The following is a 13,148-nucleotide window of genomic DNA, read 5'->3' on the forward strand; positions in this document are numbered from 1 at the left end:
CCGAGCTAATCTTTACCTGCCCAAATACAAGACTTGAAGTGATGTCGAAGCCAGAGCGACCGAGGTGATTTTTGCTCGGCCAGAATGAAAAGTTTGGGCGTTTTCAAAACTACAAAGACCGAGCTGATTTATGCTCACTTTGCTCTAAATGTTCGCGCTCTGCCAAATTTAAGGCCGAGTTGACTTCGCTCGGCCGAATGAGATTGTCTGGGTTCATTCGAAGAATCAAAGAACCGAGCTTCCGGTTATGATTCGCGAACATGTGAGTTGATGAAATTCTAATTTTAGCTTGGCATATTGCACGGCATGGTTGACCTAACAGTCGTGATGCATTAAAATTTGAATGAAGAAATTTTGCACATGTCAACTGAACAGAAATAGAAGATCAGCAAGCAAAAAAGTTTGAATTTCATTAACCAAGGAAATTGCATTACAACTGTGGGGCATAGCCCGGTTACATTCTAAAAAGGCAAAGAAGCAAAAACGAAGCAGAAAATTGAAGGGAACATCATCAATCTAACTCAAGGTCAACCGTCTGCTCGGCGACCTTAACCATTTGCTTAGGCAACCCATCCACGGCCTTGTCGTCAGCGCCTTCCACCGCGACAACCTCCCGATCAACTAGTTGATCTTCGATATCTTGAGATGCTTGGGGAGAAGTTTGCTCGGTTTGTTGCGTGGCGGCGGCTTCTTCCTCGGCCGCTTTCCTTGCCTCTTCGATGAGCCGGTTTTGAGCAGCATTAGCGTACGCCTGCATGTAGACCGGGATATAGGCTGCAGGGGGATTCAGGAACATATCAGCGTCTTAACCAAGGCCAACTTTTTCCGCGGCAGCTTTCCAACCGCACTGGAAAAAGATGTCCTTGGTAGCCTGAACTTGCCGCTCATAAGTCTTCTCGGCCTGCGCGTATCCCCGATCCTCGGCGTCATCAACCGCCCTGTCTTTCACTTCCTTATGGGCATCGCGCAGTTTGCGCAGCTCGGCAAGATACCGAGCCTTCGTCGTCTTCACGGCCCGTTGTTTGTCCGCTTCAGCCCGGTCTAACTTTTGGCTTAGCGTATCTCGTTCGGCCTCAACCGCCTCCTGCGCGGCCTTGAGCTTTGCTATCCTGGCCGTTTGTGCCTTGTTCTCAGTAATGGCGTCGCACAGACTCTGCCGCACGGCGATCATGCTCTCATGGGCAAGATAGTTCTTTTGCGTGGCCTGCAAACAAGTGAAAGATTGCTAGCATTAAAGAAACTGAGCAAAAATCGGGCAATAACTTCAGGTGGGCCTGCAAACAAGTGAAAGACTGACAGCTTACCAGCACTATGGATTTCGCCGCCGAGCGGAGGACCTTCAGGTCAGACAGCTCGTCATGTTTTTTCATGTCGGTGGGAAGGATCAACCCCTTGGTCATGTTAAAACCGAGCGAGTAGTCCTTGTCCGCGTAGACAGAGTCTGCTGCAGAAACAGCACGGCCTTTGTACTTGAATTCTGGCGACCAAACCGGGGGGGCACTTGGGCTCTTGGATGGCCCGCTGATTTGTTGTTCGGTCTGGTCCCCGAGATCGGTTGAAGCTTGCTCGGTGGAGTCCTCATCCACCAGATGTTGTCTGGCCAGATCTTTCTTCGGGCACTTCTTCGATCGGCCAGCTGGTTGTTCGCTGGCAAGAGCCAACACAACCCCTTCCTTTTGACCAGCTGGAGTGGAGGAAGTCCCCCCAGAAGCTCCTGGTGGCTGGGAGTCACGGTTCACTGGTGATCATTGATTTGATAGCCTGGATATTTTGCCATTTCTTGCTCGACGGTGGTAGGAACAAGTTTGGTTGGCGAAAGATTTGGGTCAGGTTCTGGGGAAGGAGCACGAAGAAAGTCGGTGACCCAGCTTCTGCGTGGCGCCTTGTAGTTGTAGGTTGGTTCAAAGCCGAGCAGCTTCGGTGATTCTCTTTCTTCTTCTGGATGATGCAGTAAGACTCTAATGGCCTCTTGGTTAGCCCGGTTGTAGTCTTCTGCTAAGTGCTTGTAATCTGCAAAAAGGAGTGTCAAACTGGCATAGAGAGAAACTAATACAGAAAGAAGATAGTGCGGTTAGCCAAGCTACTCACCAGCACTGCCAAAATCTTTCCTAATATACCAGCCTAGTATGGGCACCTCGGTGTCCTCGTAGTGACCGGATACCCACAAGAAGTCATCATCATTGGTCTCCTCGTCTGGGTTGCCCTCGATGAGTTTTGGTCGGCCCTTCTTTACCTTTAGGTACCAGCAAAACCCACCTTTATTCTTGCTGAGGCTGTATTGATGAAATATCTCGGCAAGGCCGAGATTGAGACCAAGCCTCCTGTTTAGCTCAGCCACGCCGTTTATTATCTTATATGTGTTGTTCAACACCTGGGTTGGACAGAGCCTTGTCTGCCTCAAAAATTCGCTGATCAAGGGTTGGACTGGGAAATGAAGTCCTCCTTCGACTATGGACACGACCGTGAAGGGGCACCGGTCTAGGTCTCCCCAAGGGGTATCTCCCTTCTTGGCCAGCTCTAAAATGACATCGTCTGGAATGTTGTACTCCCTATAAAACTCGGCTAGCGCATTGAGCGAGCTCACCATGAATCGGAACTTCCCCATCTATCTCGGTTTTATTCGGTGATTTAATTTGTATCTCGGTGAAAAATTTTGGTGTATTTGCTCGGACTTTGAGCTCCACCAGTGATAGTTCTGGACTGGCCTGGTCGGTCCTAGTTTGTTCTTCATTGTTAAGAAACAAGTCCAAGGGTTAGCACATCATAAATTGCACGGCTTCAATATGGATTTTTTAGCTCGGTGAAGGGTTTTTGGATGTTTGACCGGTTCGACCCTATCTCGGCTAGACAACTTGGCCGATTTGGCCTTCCTAGTTCAGTTCTGATTCCCTATTTTCAGCTCGGTTGCAGCCTTAACGAGAAGCCACAAACCAGTTTTTGCTCGGCTGAAGCTCTACCTACGGATCTAAATGAGCATTTAGCTCGGTTCTATCCAGTGTTCATCCAGTTCTTCCCAAAAATGGAGTTTGTTCGTTTGAGCCAAGGAGAAATGGGCGTGAAGGCCCCATCCACTCCAGTTCCAGTTTGCCCTAAGGTGTGCCAATACTACCCCATGGAGGAGGTATTGATAGGTTCCTAACACTCCTAAGCAAGAACAGAAGCACGAAAATGAAGAACTCGAAGAACTCGACTATGAAAGTACGAAAGAAGGATAGAAGGGCGTACCTAAATCAGATGCGAAACAGGATACAGCACACGAGCTTGGTTGCAGCCTTCTGAAAGGATGAAGAATGAGCGAGGGGAAGCACAGAGACAGTAACCTCAGTGGGGTTAGCAATGGCAGAAATAGGACGTTTGAAGGCTAGGGTTTTGGCTTGGAGAAGGAGATGAATAGTATAAGGCTCGAATGACCCTTCGTTTAGTGTTTAAAGAGGGGGGAAAACCCAAACGATGACAGCCGTTTGAATTCTGCGCATGGAAGACAGCTGGGCTGTACGGTCCAATGGCGTGAGGCCACGTGGCACTAAGAGCGCGGCTGTCAGTACGGTTGTACGATCCTTGACAAGACTACTGAGGCAATGGCCGACCGAATGGGATAGCTCGGAAACGGCTTTGATGCCACTCACGCCCGGCTTGTACTAGCGCAACTCGGGGACCGTTAGCTCGGTCATGGTGGTAACCCAAATCACGATTAGCTCGGATGGGATTAAGGGGCAATTGAGAGGGGAGATTTGCACCTGACAGTACAGCCGAGCGACGGTAACGCGGGGATTGGCAAACCTCGCGGTGCCGAGCTGTTCTCTCGATTGGCGTGGCCTCTCGGCCTGTCGTGCACTGCTGAGTTAGATTGACCGGTCAGACATGGGATAAGATCTGGCCGCGCTAGGATCTGTTAAACATTTGGCTGGGCGCGCGGTGGTGTAAAACAACCGGGCTAAGGGCAACCCAGGCATGACCAAGGACAGGCGAGGGCCGGCATGCCCCCGATCAGTTAGCCGAGATGGCCGAACTTCATGTGACCTAGAACGATGGTAGAGCGAGGAAAGGCCGGCATGCTCCACGGCCGGTCTGTCAGGATGGACCGGTTACGAGCAACTTGGCCATAAGAATCAGACTTTCGCTTCTTCCGGCAGGTCGGCGAGACACAGCTCGGTTGTGTTGCTTGTGGTGGCAATTCTCCACGAGGGATAGGCCGGTTGCGGTACTCCGGTTAAGTGCGCCACCTGGGCCAATGGCGCGAGGGAGAGGAAATCTGCTCCAGGCACGTGTCAATACCGTTGAGCAGTTCTGCGTGTACTGGTTGGAGGACTAGGCCTTTACAGGCGTAAGGTGGTGAGAGGTGAGCACTGCCACCTGTCCAGGAAAGGACAATAGAGGTAGTGCGCGCACAATCCTAAGGCTGCATGACCAGCCTAGAAATAGGAGCGGAAGATGAACTTTAGAGGTATGCAACTTCATGCCATCGAAAATACACTCTCTCTCTCTCTCTCTAACAGCCTTCTTCTTCCTCAAGTGATCTGACTTGACCATCGAAGGGTCTATCTGGCAAACCACTGCCGGGCAGCTCACTGTTTCTGTGTTGCCAGGTTAGATGCTGTCACGTGAAGCTTGAATCCAAGGAGTACGGAAAGCAAAGGATATTTCGTCCCCGTACAATGCTAATTAATGTAATCTAAATAAGTATATATATACAAATATATATATATATATTTGTATTTCAGCTAAGTTGTTTCTGTTTGCTTTGCAAAGCGTTTGGATCCTCTAGAGTGATTGTATAAAGTGATTGGTGGAGTGAATTACTTCGTACACAACACCTATCCTACTAATAGAACCAAGGGTTAAGATGACTCCCTCATCAAAACATGTCATTTTGGTGGGGGAACCCCACTCAAAAAAAAAAAAAAAAGAAAAGAAAAGAAAGGAAAATTCTTCATTTCAATCATTCAAACACGAATGTGTGTTATCCCAAATTTGGTCCGTCTCAATATTGGGCCTAATCTTGCTATCATAAACCTGCTCTAAAACACTATCTAATTCCAAGTTCAACGACTTAACCCAATAGATCTAATTTATCAATTTATTTATTTATTTATTTTAAGGACTATTAAATTATTTACACCTTTTAATATTTTTTTGAATTTGTAACATTAACAGAATTTAATTATAAAATAAATATAATTTTGTAAGAATTGATTAGAATTTAGATGCGAGACCATCACCATTGGAAATTGGACTTCTGGCCTTCAATTTAGACTCAATAATCACCTAAAACCAAGTCTGGATGAGATATACTTATTTGAAGTTGCAAGGTATGAGTTGAAATAGGGTTTACCGCACGTGCACCCATGTTGGCTGCTCGTGTGGTGGCTTGATCGCTCGAGCGGTGGTCTAAGCCGCTCTAATGGTTGGTCAAGGTAGGACAGATTGCATTCTACATGCTATAGACACCCCATTTTTTATGGCCCTTAAGACTTGAGCGCCACTAATTGATCACTCAATGATGAATGCGTACGCTTGTCAAATGCTTGATTTCCTCAGTAGGAAACCTTAGTTTTGAACATACAACCTTTGCGCCTTGTTTTTGGACCAAAATAACAGTTTTTTAAGCCTAACTATCTGGGTGCTTGCAGATCCACTAGTGACTCCAGCCGCCCACTATTAGTGGCCGGCCATTCCCTTTTACTGGGCCTGAAAACCCACTTGTGGCTCCTGCCGCCCACTATTAGTGGCCGCCCACTTGTGCAAATTTTCATATCTTTTTACTAGCTGTGCTAGCTGTCCTCACAGATGCATGCACTCCACCAGCTGTGTCTGTATAGATATTTCTGAGGTAGTCTCATATATTTTTATATATAGATGACTCCCTCTTTTTTTTAGGGTTAGAAAATTTTGGAGAGCAAAAGTTTTGGAAAATATTTCTTTTTCTACATTTCTCTCTCTCTCTCTCTCTCTCTCTCTCTCTCTCTCTCTCTTGTAATTTACATAACCCTTGCCTAGATACTCTAAACCAAACCTTGAGGGATCTTTGCTAAGGTTTTTAAGCTTGCATTTTAGCACTTGAGAGTGGGAAATTAGTGGTTTGGGAATTCAAGGGATCATTCCTCTTCAAGAGGTATACATTCTAGTTCTTTTGTACCACCTCTTTCTCATCTTTTCTTGCTATTTTTGAGTTGTTTATCACTTGTATTTTTGGGCTGAAACTTGTGCTTTAAAGCCATTAAAGGTAGAGGGGTGGATCACCCTTCTTTAAACCTTGTTTCACAGGCTTTTACCCTTGTGTTTCCCACATTTTTATCAATTTTTTTTGAACTTTTTACCACTGGTTTTTAGAGTTTTCTAGAGGCTAAAAATTATGTTTTGAAATCCTAAAAATGGAGGGGGTAGCCTTTCCTCCTTGTGCTTGTTTATTAGCTTAATTGCTTCATATTTTTAGCTCACTCTCTTAGCTGTTTTTACATTAATTCCAGCATTGTTTTGAGCTAATTTAGGACTGTTTTTATGTGTTAGTTTCATTTATGCTTTGTATTGCATGCTTGTAGTGTAATGGTCCTCATAGGCTTGGTGGTTTAGGCCTTAGCCACTAACCTATTTGAGTTGATAGCATTTATTTCTTACTTTCCATACTTGTGTTCACCTCTAAGCACCTCTACAATCTTCCTTTTTCTTGGCCTTTTCTCTTTGTTTTGAGAATTGCTTCAAAAGAAGTGTTGTTTAAGCTTGAAGCTGATATTGTGCTTAATAGTTTAATCCCTTTGGGGGTTCATTACCAATGGCATGATCTCCCTCTCATGCCTAAAACAACATTTGGTTTGACACTTTTCTCTAGTAGTGGACTTAAAGCTCATTGTTGGACTAAATTGGCTAATGAATGGAAGGCAATTAAAATGGAGTAATAAAATTGGGGTTAAAAGGAAGCAAGATAATAAAATGGTGTCGGTTCAATTGAACGTCAATTGAACCTATTGAGTCTTGAGTCGTTTCATACTTATTGGTGATGAAAATGGTTAAAGAGTCAATGTCAACCCCTTCCCTTGATCAATCCATCATAAGGAGGAGGTTTTGTTGGTTTTTCCTTACCATTTATTGAAATTGTATCCCTTGGTTCATAAGTCATCATGCAATAAAATTGCGTCGATTGATGGCTTGCGAATCAAGCCTACCTCTCATTTGAGCTGTTTGATGATAAGGAGAGGCGGAGTGGACAAACATCCCCTGAGAATGCTCTGTTTGTGGTCTATTTATTTTCTGTTGTAGTAGGAGAAATCCAACATTAATGGCCAGCAGGCCACTTTTACTGGTCTGCCAGTCACTTTTTCCAACAAGGCAGTGTGTCGTTTCTTGCAGAACAGAGCAAAAACTGAGGTAAAAAATTAGTGCAATCTCCTAACTATGCAACAGAAGCATTCCGGTAGCAAAACGTAGAGCATTTTCAGGTGAAAATCCACATCCATGCATGAACCATCCCTCGATGCTCAAGATCAGTTAAAATAATGTTGTAACAATAGTATGTTGTACTTAAAGTGGCGGACTTGTAACTGATTAGTTAGTTTAGTTAGAATAACTAGTTAGTTTTGTGTTGTACTTAATTAAATTAGCTAAAGTAGTTAGTTAATTTGTGGTGTTATAATAATTAGCTAGCATGGTTAATTTATTTCATTTGGGTTGTAATAGATTAGTTAAGTAGCTTAGCTAATTCGTTCATTCGGATCCTTCTGTGTGAGGGCAAAATGTAATAATGTATATATGTCTTCTAACCCCACGTCTTTCTCCCTTTTATTTACTTGCTTATAATGAGCAGTTTAGAACGTCATGTTTCTTTTAGTATTTCCCATGTTTGCATCCACTTGTCTTGCATGAATCGAGGCTCAGTTCATCATTCTAACAAGCATCGTTGTTTATTACTTCGTTGAATACGTGTTTAAAATGCATGCTGTCAAATTGATTCACATAGTATATTAGTTGTCAAGCCTATTAATTGCATCTTGTATGTGTTGCATTAGTCATTTTGCATTAATTAGGTTCATGCATGTTTTCTAATTATTTTTCTTGTTTTGGCTCACCTCCGAGTACTAGGTGAGCATTTTATTGCTTTAGCATATTGCATGAGTGTTATTGTTGCCATGTCTAGCATGCTTGCCATGAAGGTAATTGCTTAAGTGCTATACTTGTGTGAATCCACGTGGATGAGGGCTAATTGCTTGAATTGGGATAATTTGAGTAATGTGCATATGAGATCACTTTTTCAAGTGGTACATATTCGAAACAATTTTAAAAAACATACATGAAATCAAAATGTTCCAATTTTTGCAAATTAGTCTATACTTGTGTGCATCACATAGTAAGTTAACCTAATAATCAGAACATGAGCATCTAATATAAATAAGAATCACATCATGATTAGTAGAGGCCGATCTTTGATCGGGTAAGTGGGGTGCTCAATTCATGACATTTCTCTCTCATACCTAAGTTCCCGAGCAGAGACAATATTGGTGATGACGGACACGTGAGTCATGGGTTTCCTAAATTTTTCAAAAATATTTAGGTGGCGACTCTGTATTTGACAAATCAGTCCATTTTTGGCATCTTGATTCAAAATCGATTTTCCAAAAGATTTGCCAAATTTGGACTCTTTTGTATTTATCTATTTCACATTGCACTTGTGAGATCAGATTCAGAATCACGGGAGTCCGAACTGTAGGGCTATCGTATCAAGGAGTACGAAAAGTCTATAGACCGCCTAAACTCACTCCGCGCACGAGGGCGCGAATTGGATTCATAGCTACTACAGTTAAGACTTTTGTCATGGTTCTGAATCTAATCTCACAAAGTGCAATGTAAGACTGATAAATCACCAAAGAGTCCAAATCCGGCAAATCGTTTTGAAAAATCAATTTTAATCAAGAAGTTCCAAACATGGACTGCTTTGCCAGATTTCAGAGTCGCCACCTAAATATTTTGTTTTTGGAAAATTTAGGAAACCCTAACTCGTGCCTGAGGCCGCGTGTCCTTCATCACCAAAGTTGCCTCGGCTCGGGAATTTGGGTACGAGAGGAGATGGTCCTGAAATGAGCACCCCCACTTGCCCGATCCAAGATCGGCCTCTAATAACATGATATGTTGTTTTTGAAAACACATGCGTTCTTATTCCGGTTTATTGGCTAACTTACTATGTGATGCGCACAGCATACAAGCATAGACTCAATCACGCAGATTGGAACAAAACAACTCATGTTTGTTTTTCGAAAATGGTTTGAAAGTGCTATTCGCAAGTAGGCTAAAACGCGGATTTGCCACCCTCAAGTGGGCTTAGAAAAACATGATTTTGCCACTCTCAAGTGGGCTTAAAACTCACATTTCGATGAATTGTTCCAATTCAAGCAATAAAGCCTTCACCCACAGACATTCATGCAGTTAATCATTTAAGCAAATAGCCTCATGGCAAGCATGCTATCATGGTAATCACTTACACACATGCAACGATGCTAAAGCATAAACACTCACAGTGTACTCCGAGCCAAAATAGAAGCTAGTTAGTAATTAATGCATGATCCTAGCTATGTCAACAATGCCTAATGCAATACATGCAAAAATGCAACTAAAATAGGCTCGGCTAGCTAAGATGACATATGAATGCAACACTTGATAAAATGCTGTTAAACAAGTATTCAAGTAAAGTATTGAAATACAATGCAGTTTGAATGATGCGCCGAGCCCAGTGCAACACATGCAAGACCAATGAATGATGCACGCATGCAAAACATACGTATGCTAATTGAAATATGCCCTAAACTAACCATCAAAAGTTGATAAGTAAAAGGGAGAAATAAATGGGGATTGGAAGACATGCACACACACACACACACTTATTACAATATTTGCCCTCTCGACGGAGGGTCCGAATAATAAGCTAACTAGCTATGCTAATTAAACAAATTATTACAAACCAAAACTAATAAACTATTCCAAGTTAACTAATTATTACAAAACAAATCGATTAATTAAGCACATTAACTAATTAAGTAAAAAATCGACGAATTAGCTAACTAAGTAAAGCAGCTAAAGCAGTTAAAAGAGGTCCTCGGGGTGAGGGGTGCTTGCATTCTCAATTGCCTCGCTCGGAAATCCATTGCTATGCCACCAATTGCCTCTGTTTGCACTTGATTTGTTCTCTGAAAGTTGCACAAACTTCCAGATTGCTTCTGCTCCAACACAGGGACTCTCTGGTGGGCTACCTACCAGAAAAAGGGGCTGTAGACCAGAAAAACTGGTTGGCCGACCACCCTTACTGGTCGGTCGACTACTCTCTGTGGTCGGTCGACCAGCTGATTTGCCAAACTCCAGTTTTGCTACAACAGAGAACAACAAGGGGCATTGCAGTGTATTTGCAAGATATGTGTGCACAACCACCATCCCTATCATTTCTCAAGCTCAAGGGGATGTGGTACTCGACTCTCAGGCCACCAACCGACCATCGCAATGCGCGATGGCCGAGAAGCCAAGTTTGCACAAGTCAATGTCAATGAATGCACAAATAACACATAAGGGCCTCCACCTCTATCATGCTTGATCAAGAGGGTCGGCGACCGAGAAATGAGGCGCGTTTCATCACTTCAAGTATGAAACGCCCCTTGTTTCTCGTGTTTGGATTAACACCCAATCCAAACACAATCCAACACACACAACATGCCTACCTATCAATGCTAATGTGGCATGCACAAGGTTCTAACATATGAACAATGCATTCATGGCATGTTTGGAGGCTAAAGCATCAAAGCAAGTAAAGAGCATCATACAAGAGGCATGCAATACAATGCTCAAATGATCAAACCAATTATGGACAAACCTAAGACATCTCAAAACAGTGGCAAAACACATTACGACTCAGGCACAAAAGGGCAAGATGTGCATGCTCATCATTTGCTCGCAAGCAAGGCAAAAGGCTTAACTTTCAAACACATTGAAAGAGTAACATATATGAAGCATGACAGAGGTTCAAACACTGAAATCATGTGAGAAATGATGACATATCATACAAGCAACACAAGCATGGCAAACTAGAGTCCTTAAGCATGAAAGCTAGTGAAGTACACAACACTAAGGCTATACAATGCAATGCTCAATGGAGTGAACCAACCCTGAACAGACCTCATGCATGCCAAGATAGTGGCCAAAACACTCTGAAATGATAGCATGAAAGGCAAGATGGTGATGCTCATGTAATGGCTCATCAACTAGGTATAAGGGTCAACTCTCAAACACAATTAAAGAGGTGACAAATGTGAGAGTGTGACTACACTATATGCACTGAAATCATGTGTGAAATTATGCCAAACCATATAAACAACACAAGCATAGCATCCTAAGGACCTTGAATCATTAGGCTAGTCAAAGCCATTGCACCACAACCATGCATAACAAATCCCATATGACCCAAACTACTCAAAACAGAGTTGAAGCATGCTAAATCAAGGCCAAAGCATGCTAAAACACAGGCTCAAAAGGGAAGGAAATCATGCTCATTCATTGGCTCACAAACAAGGCAAAATGCATAACCCTCAAGAGCAATGAAAGAGCGATAAACATGGGAGTATAGCAAAGACATAAGCTCTGAAATTACATTCCAAATGATGTCAAATCATGCATATATCACAAATAAGGCATGCTAGGAGGCTCAAAGCTCAAGACTAGCTAAGGTACTTGCACCATAGCCATATCAAGCAAGCCCCAAAGGGCCAAGATGATTCAAAACAGTCCTAGAACATGCCAAAACAAGGCCAAAAACATGCTTGAACATAGCCAACATATGCTAGAATAAAAGGCCAAAACACCAAGTAAGCTAGGCCAATGAGCATGATTACACTACAAGTGTAAGAAGCAAATGAGGGATGCTCTAACCAACCAAAAATAGAGTTATATCATGGCAAAATAAGACCAAAAACACACTAAGATGATAGCCCAAAAGCTTAGGCAAGCATGCATACATATTGGTTTATAAGTGAAACATAAGGCTCAACCCTCAAGCACAGCAAAAGGGTGATAAATGCAAGAATATGGCAAAGGTATAAGATCTAAAATAATATGCCAAATGATGCCATGCCATGCAAAAAGCTCAAATATGACATGTTAGAGGTCTTAAACCTTAAGGCTAGCAAGGCCAATTACACTAGAGCCATACAAAGAAAGGCATGCATGACCAAAACCACTCAAATTAGACCTAAAGCATGTTAAATCAAAGCCAAAAATATGCTAAAGTGGAGCCAAAACATGCTAGAATTATAGGCTAAAATAGCAAGCACACAAAGCTAGTGAGCAAGGTTTACACTACAAGTGTAAGAAGCATGCAAGGAGTGGCCAAGACAGCCACAAACAGAGCTAAAACATGTTAAAAAAGTCACAAAAACATGCTTAGATCAAGTCAAGAGATTATAGAAAAACATGCTCAAGTATAAGGCCAACAACACATGCTAACAAGACAAGAGACCACCCCCTCATATTTTGGACCTCAAAATCACATTTTTACCACTGAAAATCCACTGTATTTCAGTGGTTAAAAGGCCAAACAAAGATGGTTTCAAAAGCTTAGAGAGTTGGCTCAAAAGGCTTTACAAGCCAAAGAGTAAAGGGAGAGACAACCCCCTAACACAAAAGGGGCTTAAACTATCCTTTTTAGAACTGAAAAATAGAGTTTTGTTCAGTTCAACACCACCCCAAAAATAGCCCCAAAGTAGTGTGAAAAGATGGCCAAGCAAGCATGCAAAATAAGCTAAAAGGGAGAGAGTTCTTACCCTTGATGCACAGCTGCGAAACAGGCACAAATCTGAGCTCAAACAAAGTCCCAAAGAATCTCAACTCAATGGTGGTCAAGTTTGGTTAAGGGTCTCTTTGCAAAAGTGTAGAGGATTCTAAGCTCAAGGCTCAAAACAAGAAGAGAAAGGGGCTTCTAGGGAGAGAGGCTCAGATTTTGCTTACAAAATCTTGTAGAGAGAGAGGGATTTTAAAGAGAGAGAGTCCCAAAACTTCCTAACCCTTGCCAAAATGTTCTAACCCTTGCAAAATGGGAGAAATGCCTCATATATAGCAATATACAAGAGTTTGGTCGAAATATCTGATTATAGGACAGTTGGAGGTTGTGGAAGACAGTTGGAGGG

The sequence above is a fragment of the Camellia sinensis genome, chromosome 2, assembly GCF_055761805.1.
Source record: "Camellia sinensis isolate YWXY chromosome 2, ASM5576180v1, whole genome shotgun sequence".
In the NCBI taxonomy this organism is placed as follows: domain Eukaryota; kingdom Viridiplantae; phylum Streptophyta; class Magnoliopsida; order Ericales; family Theaceae; genus Camellia; species Camellia sinensis.